The sequence below is a fragment of the Oratosquilla oratoria genome, chromosome 1 (assembly GCF_046742065.1).
Source record: "Oratosquilla oratoria isolate Oo_2021 chromosome 1, ASM4674206v1, whole genome shotgun sequence".
Lineage (NCBI taxonomy): Eukaryota > Metazoa > Arthropoda > Malacostraca > Stomatopoda > Squillidae > Oratosquilla > Oratosquilla oratoria.
The window spans coordinates 83,647,042-83,656,995 of record NC_134777.1 but is presented as its reverse complement, the minus strand read 5'-3'; the positions used below and the strand labels follow the sequence as shown (position 1 = coordinate 83,656,995).

At 38.4% G+C, this 9,954-nt stretch overlaps 1 protein-coding gene across 1 annotated transcript in view; it reads left to right on the top strand.

Moving 5' to 3' along the window:
* Positions 1-4,662: 4,662 nt before the first annotated feature.
* Positions 4,663-9,954, top strand: part of LOC143018751 (uncharacterized) — a 593,788-nt gene continuing 588,496 nt past the window's right edge. Inside the window, exon 1 of the mRNA XM_076174349.1 lies at positions 4,663-4,792. The gene's annotated coding sequence lies outside the window, so the exon portion shown is untranslated. The remainder of the gene's footprint in view (positions 4,793-9,954) is intronic.

The window sequence follows — 9,954 nt, the reverse complement described above, 5'->3', positions numbered from 1 at the left end:
CTTCCTCACCCCCATCCCCCACCCACTCCCCCTCATGCATCCCAGCATCATCTATACACAACCCTTTTCCATTCACCCCTATCTTCTGTCCTCTCCCATCCTTCCTCCACAGACATTCCTCTCTTTTGTAATGCCCCTTTCACCCCATCCATCCATCTCATCCTAGGACGCCCCCTCATATTCACTCCTTCCACCTCTGCCTTCCACATTTCTTTTACTAATCTTTCTTCACTCATTCTTTCCATGTGTCCAAACCATCCTAATACTCTTTCATTAACTCTATCTCCCAACTCCCTTTCCACCCCTGTTCTCCTCCTCACCTCCTCATTTCTCACTCTATCCAGCCTAGTAACCCCTATCATACTTCTCAGATATTTCATCTCAAACACATTCAAACTCCTTCTCTCTTCCTCTCTTATGTTCCATGTTTCTGCCCCATACAGTGTTGTTGGCACAATCACTCCTTCATATAACCTCCTCTTAGCATCCGTTCACAGATGTCTAATTCTCATTACACTTTTCAATCCACCAAGGCATTTACTCGCTTCTCTCAATCTACATTCTACCTCCACCACACTCCTCCCTTTCCTGCTACATTCGCACCCAAGTATTAAAACTATCCACTTCCTCCAGTCTTTCACCCTTAATGCTCACTTCCAGCCTGCTGTCAATCTCTCCCCTTGTACATCTCATCACCTTACTTTTACCCACATTTATCTTCAGCTTCCTTCTTTCACACACACCACAAACTCTGTCACTAACTTCCTCAATCCCTCCTCTGATCCTGGTACAAGCGCAGTGTCGTCAGCAAACAACAACTGGATCACCTCCCACTTTTCTCCATTTTCTTTAATCAACTCCAACCCCTGACCCAATACCCTTGCGTTCACCTCTCGCACCACCCTATCCATGTAAAGATTGAACAGCCAGGGCGACATAACACTTCCAGCCTGCTGTCACTCTCTCCCCTTGTACATCTCATCACCTTACTTTTACCCACATTTATCTTCAGCTTCTTTCTTTCACACACCTTCTCAAAATCTGTCACTAACTTCCTTAATCCCGTCTCTGATCTTGCTACAAACGCAGTGTCGTCAGCAAATAACAACTGGCTCACCTCCCACTTTTCTCCATTTTCTTTAACCATCTCCAACCCCTGACCCACTACCCTTGCATTCACCTCTCGCACCACCCTATCCATGTAAAGATTGAACAGCCAGGGCGACATAACATATCCCTGACGAAGTCCCACCTTTACCTCGAACCATTCTCTCTCTCCATTTCTAATCCTAACACAAGCTCTACTACTATCGTAAAAACTCTTGACTGCTCTTAACAGCTTTTCTCCTATCCCATATATCCCACAGTGCCTTCCTGTCTACCCTATCATAAGCCTTTTCTAGATCCATAAAAGCCAAAAAAACATCCTTACTTTTTCCTATAGATTTCTCACATATCTGTCTTACCACAAAAATCTGATCTACACAACCCCTACCTCTCCTAAACCCACACTGTTCCTCACCAATTACTCCCTCTGTTCCTCTCCTAATCCTCCCAATCAAGACCCTCCCATAAGCCTTTCCAACTACACTCAATAAGCTAATCCCTTCGAAACTACTACACTCACACTTGTCCCCCTTTCCCTTGTAAAGCGGAACTATACAGGCACTCCTCCAGTCCTCCGGCACAATACCCTCTCTTAAACAAACATTAAGTAACCTCACCAGCCAGTCTACCATAACTGTACCTCCTTTCTTCATACATTCTGCATGGCATCCATCCAGACCAGGTGCCTTACCTGCTCTCATCACCTTAACAGCTGCTTTCACTTCATCCTTCCCTATTTCTCCTCCATTTTCCTTACTCATCACTCTCATATTCTTAGCGCTTCTCACTGCAACTACCGTTCCCTCCCTATCCTCCTTCACATTTAGCAACTTCCTAAAATACTCTGCCCACCTTCCTCTCACTGCCTTCTTTTCCATTATCATCTCTCCATCTGCACCTTTTACCTTTTCTTCTCTACTTGATTCGCCTCCTTTTTCTCTTTTAATTTCCTTCCAAAACATCTTTTTATTGCTTTCAAAATTCTCTGTCATACTCTTACCCCATTTCACATCTGCTCTCCTCTTTGCTTCCTTTATCTTATGCTTAACTTCCCTTCTCTTTACTTTGTACCTCTCATACGATTCCCTTGTCCTAATTTGCAGCCAATCTATGAATGCCTGCTTCTTTTCTTCTACACATTTCTTTGCTTCCTCATCCCACCATTCACTACCCTTCCTTCTATTTCCTCTCACCCTCCTTGTTCCACACACCATCTTTGCACACCTTATGACTTCCTCCTTGAACCATCCCCATTCCCCCTCCACTCCTAGTTCTACTCTATCCTTTACTCCCTCCCACTCCTCTTCCAGCTTCTTCTTATACTCACTCTTCCTTTTTTTTTTCCTCATTTAAGCAGTTCACTCTAAGTACCTCCCTACCTTCTGCCCTTTTCCTCTTTCTCCACCTATTCTTCACTCTCAATTTACCTTCCACCAGAAAATGATCTGATATTCCCCCACTCTCTCCCCTTAGAACATGTACATCCTTAACTCTTCCTACCATACTCCTGGTCACCACTATATAGTCCATTAACGCTCTATCTGCCACCCTTCCATCCACCACCCTCTCCCATGTGTACTTATGCTTGACTTTCTTCCTAAACACTATATTTGCTATCATCAACTCTTTTAAGACACATCTCCACTACGATTTTTAACTGGAACTCCATATTTTCCAATCACTCCGTCTATTGAAATGAGAAATAGGCATTTGGGAATGTGCTAACGACACTGTATGGGGCAGAGACATGAAGTTTAAGAGAGGAAAAAAATGTGTTTGAGATGCAAGGGTGCATCTAAGGGTTACAAGGTTGGATAGCATGAGAAACAAGGAGGTAAGGAGGAGAGTGGGGTGGAAAAGGAGACGAGAGATGGGGCTGAGGAAAGAGGATTGGGATGGTTTGGACACATGGAAAAAATTAGTAAAGAAAGATTGGTAAAAGAGATGTGGAAGGCAGAGGTGGATGGAGTGAACTGGAGGGGGCGATCGATGGTGAGATGGATTGATGGGGTGAAAAGGGCATTGAGCAAAGGGAGAATGTCTGTTGAGCAAGGAAGGGAGGAGGCAGATGATGAGCGTGAGCGGAAAATGGCTGTCTGTAGATGATACTGTGATGCAAGGAAGGGAGGGGGTGGGGGTCAGGGAGTGGTTATGTAGGAATGATATTTTGACAGCCTGAAGGGATTTCACCCTGTCTTCTTTTTTTCTGCATGAGGGTTCGGAGAATGGGGATCACCAATTAAGAGAAGCGGCCTTGTTGTGGATGTGCTTTGTATTGCTTCTGACCCAGGGCAGGGAGCGGAATACAGAGATGACCCGTCATCCATGAGGAGCTAAGATGAGAGGGGGGGATTGTTGTAGATGGGAGTGGAATGGATGGGAGTGAAATAGGTGGGAGTGGGTACTTGCCTTTTGACTTGTCTACCTCCTATATAAAGGGGAAAAAGCCCTTAGTATATAGACAAATAGATTATCATCACCATCATTATTATTATTATTATTATTTTATTATTATCATTATTATCATCATTATTATTATTATTATTATTATTATTATTATTATTATTATTATTATTATTATTATTATTATTATTATTATTATTATTATTATTATTATTATTATTATTATTATCATTATTATTATTATTATTATCATTATTATCATTATTATTATTACTATTACTATTATAGTTTTGTTATTCATTATTTTGCATATCGGAGAGTGAGAAAAGCGCAAGCGCTCTTTGTTGCCAGAGTAGCCCTCAGCTCTTTTCATGTGATTCCTTGCACCAAAAGTCAGGCAGTACACTGTCGTTTTTTCCTTCTCCTGGGAGGTTCTGGAGTTCTTTTCCCTCTGATATTTTCCCACCTATTCATAACTTTGATTTTTTCAATAATAGATTTTCAAGACACTCTATTACAGCAGAAATGTAACTTTTAATTGAAGTACTACTCTTTCTGAAGCGACCTTCTGTTGCTACTTTATTTTTACAATTCTATAGGTATTCAACATGTTGATAAGTATATATATATATATATGCATAGACATATAATGTACCTATATATACATAAACATATACATATACATATGCATATACAAATACATATACATATACATATGCATATACATATACATATGCATATACAAATACATATACATATACATATACATATACATATACATATACATATACATGCATGAGAAATCACATAAACTCGTGATTCTAAATATGCGGAAAACCCACCAAGGAAAAAGATAAACTGATGACCAAACTGATGTCTGAATAGACGAAAGCGCTTGGTCATCAGTTTATCTTTTTCCTTGGTGGGTTTTCCGCATACATATTCATATGCATATACATATATATACATATACATATACATATACATATACATATACATATATACATAGACATATACATATACATACAAACTATTTTGGTCGAGAGCTTTGTGCTTATTGGATAAGTCCCACGACGCCGAACAGGTTCTAACCACCGCTTCCCTGTAGGCGTCAGTTGAACCTGTGCTTCGTGCGGGAGTGGACTGAGCGACAGACACCTTATAGTGACACTCGGATTGCCGCTGCGCTGTTGCTTCCGAGGTCCAGCTCCGGTGTCCGCGTGACCTCAAACCCACGGTCCTACATTGCCGTGAACTTGCGTTCGCTCGTTATCGGTGGAAAGTAAATATTATAAAGTGTTCTGGGTTATGGTGATTACGAGTACCAATAGAACGAATATATAGTAGCGAGACTGCAGTGTGCACACATAAAAGGACAATCGTTTCCCAAAGTTTGTGTGCACAATACATTAATACATTTACTAAAACAAAACAATAAAAAATCGTTATAAACTGTGGTAATAAAACCGGTTTGGGTAAATACCTATCAATATGTCGATGAATGTCATGTACTGGGTAATTGTTTCTTTGTGTGTGTGTGTGTGTGTGTGTGTGTGTGTGTGTGTGTGTGTCTATATTTACCTAGTTGTATTATAAGGGGAGGGGAGCTATGCGAGCACGCGCACGAGCGTGTGTCTTTACCTGCTGTACATAGGAAACGAGCAACACTCGTCTGTCTCCTACTCTCCTATTATCATACCTACAGTAGCCTCAAATTCATGTACAATTACAACTTGATATATACACTTGATTTCCAATTATCATATCTAGATTTGAATTCATTTATTGCTCCAACTTGGACTATATCTCCTAAGCCATTTTAATTACTTATGGATCTCTATTAAAAAATGCATTTTTTTCACATCCTTTAGACATGTAGTTTTTCTTAATTTGTTCTCATGACATCTTAAAGAACCTATCATTAATTAAGAGATCTCTTCTGTCAATGTAATCACATCTCTTTCTCTTCGATCTTTCAAAGTTGACAGACCCAACGCTTTTAGTCTTTCCTCATATGGTTTACCTGCCAGGCTGGGGACCATGCCACTGACGCATATTCCAGTCTTGGATGGATCAGGGTTTCGATCAATTTATTTTTAATTTCTTCATCCATATACTGAAAAGACACTTTAATATTTGTGTGTGTGTGTGTTTTTTCGTAATTGTAGTATACAGGAAAGGAGAAACGCTCGTCGGGTCCCGTCTCCCAATCTACAATCTACCATAACCTAGCCTCAAATTCATGTACATTTCCAATTCAGTTTATATCTTTGATTTCCAATGATCAAATTTAGATTTGAATTTATGTATTGTTCCAGTTTGTGTTATATCACCTACGTTATTCCAAGCATGTACGGTATGTATCTGCAAAGAATTTTGTATTTCCACACATCCCTTAGACATGTACTCATTCTTAATTCGTTTTCATGACTTCTTAGATAAATCATACGAAAATCAACTAAAATATATGAATCTGTTTTCCCTAAAAAAACGTAGACTCAGAGGTGACTTGATACAGGTCTTTAAGATTCTAAAGGGAATTGACAACATAAAAAGTGACAAAATTTTCATACTGAATAAGAATCAGAGAAGAAATAATGGTTTCAAACTGTCAGGAAATATATTTAATTTAGAAGTGGGTAGAAACAACTTCGTCAACCGTGAAGTTAATGAATGGAATAAACTTCTTGCAGAGGCAGTGCATTGTAGTTCAGTTCGTTAAGATAAACACCCAAGCAAGATGCTGTATGTAATTTATTTCATATTATTTGTTTATTTGTTTGTTATTATTTGTCTGTTTATTATTATTTGCTTGATTTTAATTTATTATTAGTTATCTGTCAATTTATTATCATTTACTATATAACTGTTTGTTTATTATTTAACCATACCTATGCATTTATTTACTTTATTATCATTCATATTATTATAATTTTTATTTATTTATTATTTTATTATTATAATTTTTTCCGCATCTGACCTAGTTATGGACCAGAAGGTCTCCTGTCGGCATGCTCTGCCTTTGTAATCCTTAAAACCTTCCTATTCCCAATCAAGAGACATCTTGTCTCAATGTAGGATATCCCTTTCGCGAACTGAATACTGTAATCTTAAGGGGGTTTACACGGTCTAACGGTTCGTCGAACGCAGTTCGACAGACACGTGTTTAAAGTGATGTGTGAACGTGTGAACAGGGTATTTGGTTGTCGAACACGTTGTTTGACAACCAAATACCCCGTTCACACGTTCACACATCACTTTAAACACGTGTCTGTCGAACCGCGTTCGACGAACCGTTAGACCGTGTAAACCCCCTCTTATATCCTCTTTCCGATCTTTCAATTTAGGCAGATCCAGTGCTTTTAGTCTCTACTCATACGGTTTTTCTGAAAGGTTGGGAACACGTTTGGTTGCTGCTCTTTGTATTCTCTCAATCTTGCTTATATACTCTACTCTGTGTGGGAAACACCACTGACGGATCAGGGTTTCTAAGTTTTATTCATCATCTCTTTTCTCAAATGGAGCCTCCAGGAATGGATGGCTTTTCCGAAAAACAGATTTATGAGGAAGTTTGTAGAGGATAAGATTGGAAGGAAGTAGCTGGTGATGTCTCGCAGGGCTCAGAATTAGCACTCATACTCTCATGATATATGCAAACGACATCATTCAACAAAGAATTACGCTAGTCTATTCGTCGAAGAACCTAAGATCATGACGACAGTAAAATATGAAGATTCAGACAGGATTTGTGACGGGACTAGGTCATAAAATATAAATTTCACTGCAAAATTGTACAACACTGGAAGTGAGTATAAGGATAAGAGTATAAGAGACTACCACTAAATTATAAAGTGGGGAATAGAATAATCATGAAAAGAAATGGAGAAGCTATAGTTACGGAGAAAAATCACCAAAAAACATATTAAGATTAGAAGAGAGGTATAAGCTGTAGACGAACATAAGAATGGTATTTCAAAACAGACGACGTGATGAAAAATACACACAAAAAAAAAAAAAAAAAAAAATTGAATAATAGAACGCAATGAGCAACAACAGAAATTACCAGATAACTTTGGAACCCTCACAATAGAAATAAATATAAAAGTGACGCGATTACTGTCTTTAGAATTATGAAGAGTTTCTATGATCGAAGTTCTCTTAGTGAGGAACGGAAGAACAAGAGAATACGGAAAGAAATTGAAAAAAAAAAATACAAGGTGTGTGAGGGATATAAAGAAATACAGTTTTCTACATAGATGCATTGATTTATGAATTAACTCGGAAGAAAAATAGTTCAGTCATCTTAATACCTAATTAAAGACATGGTTTCAGACGGAAACGTTCTTGCGTGACTAACTTACTCGAATTCTACAACACAGTTATCTCGAATTATGACAAAAGAAATAATATAGATTTAATATATCTAGACTTTGCAAAAGTTTTTGATACTGTCTCCCACGAAAGACTACTTAGCTTCACACGGAATAAGTGGTAGCCAATTAAGATGGACTAGCAATTGGTTGAATGATCGAAAATAGAGTTGTTTTAAATGGAAAAAAAACTTCTAGATGAAAAAATGTTACAAGTGGAGTTCCTCAGGGTTCCGTTTTTGGGCCACTTCTATTCATAGTATATATAAATGATATAGACCATGGACTAAAATATACTTTTTCCAAATTTGCTGATGATACAAAACTCTGCGGAATGGCAATTAGATATTCAAGAAGATTTAGATAAATTACAGCAATGGTCTGAAAAGTGGCTATAGAAATTTAACACAAGTAAATGCAAGGTAATGCACATGGGTAAGAATAATATTAAGTACGATTACAAGTTATTTGGAAATTCGTTAACAAAAGTGAATAGTGAAAAAGATCTCGGTGTAATTATCAGTAACGATCTCAAATCATCCAAGCAGTGTATTTCAGTCTATGAGAAAGCAAATAAGATTCTAGGAGTGATTGCGCGATCTTTTGACTTCAAAAGTCCATCACTCATTAACAAGCTATATAAATCGTTAGAACGTCCACATTTGAAATATGCTGTTTCCGTATGGACACCGAATCTCATTAAAGACATTGACAGATAAAAAGTGCAACGGCGAGCCACAAAACTGATCCCAAATATTAAAAATAAATCATACGAAAATCGACTAAAACACATAAATCTGTTTTCCCTAAAAAAGCGTAGACTCGGAGGTGACTTGATACAGGTCCTAAAAATTCTAAAGGGAACTGACAACATCAAAAGTGACAAAATTTTCACACTGAATGAGAATAAGACAAATAATGGTCTCAAAATGTCCGGAAATATATTTAATTTGGAAGTAGGTAGAAACAACTTCGCCAACTGTGTAGTTGATGAATGGAATAAACTCCCTGGAGAGGCAGTGCAATGTAGTTCAGTTCGAAGCTTTATTAATCATTTAGATAAACACCTAAGCAAGATGCTGTAATGATTATCATGTATTTCATGTTATTTGTTTATTTGTATGTTATCATTTGTCTGTTTATTTATCATTATTTGCTTGATTCTCATTTATTATTAGTTATATGTCAATTTATTATTATCTACTATTTACCTGTTTGTTTATTATTTAGCTATACCTATGCATTGATTTATGTATTCTATTTATTATTTTCATTATTATATTTTTTATTTCTTCATTTATTTATTGATTATTATTATGATTTTTTGTTTATGAAGCGGCCTTGCTGTGGATGTGCTGTCTCTTGCGACACTGCTTCTGACCCAGGGCAGTGGACAGGATGCAGGGATGACCCGTCATCCAGGAGTTGCCGAGATGAGAGGGTGGGAGGAGGGTGGAGGGGAGTGGAATATATAGGAAATGGAATGGGTGGGAGTGGTTTCTATGCCTTTTTCTTTTTGGCTACCCCCCGTGTAGGGGGAAAAGCCTTTGGTATATGTATGTATGATTTTTTTCGCATCCGACCTAGATATGGACCAAAAGGTCTCCTGTCGGCATGCTCCGCCTTAGTAATCCTTTGTTTGACCGATGGTAGGCAGAGACGGGACCAAACGAGCGTTGCTTTTATCCTGTATGTTATGGTTAAGTAGATATAATTAAGCGAATAAACACACACACACACACACACACACACACACACACACACACACACACACACACACACACACACACACACACACACACACACACACACACACACACACACACGCACACATACTCACACACACACACACACACACACACACACACACACACACACACACACACACACACACACACACACACACACACACACACACGCACACTCACAGACACACACACACACACACACACACACACACACACACACACACACACACACACACACACACACACACACACACACACACACACACACACACACACACACACACACACACACACACACACACACACACACACACACACACACACAC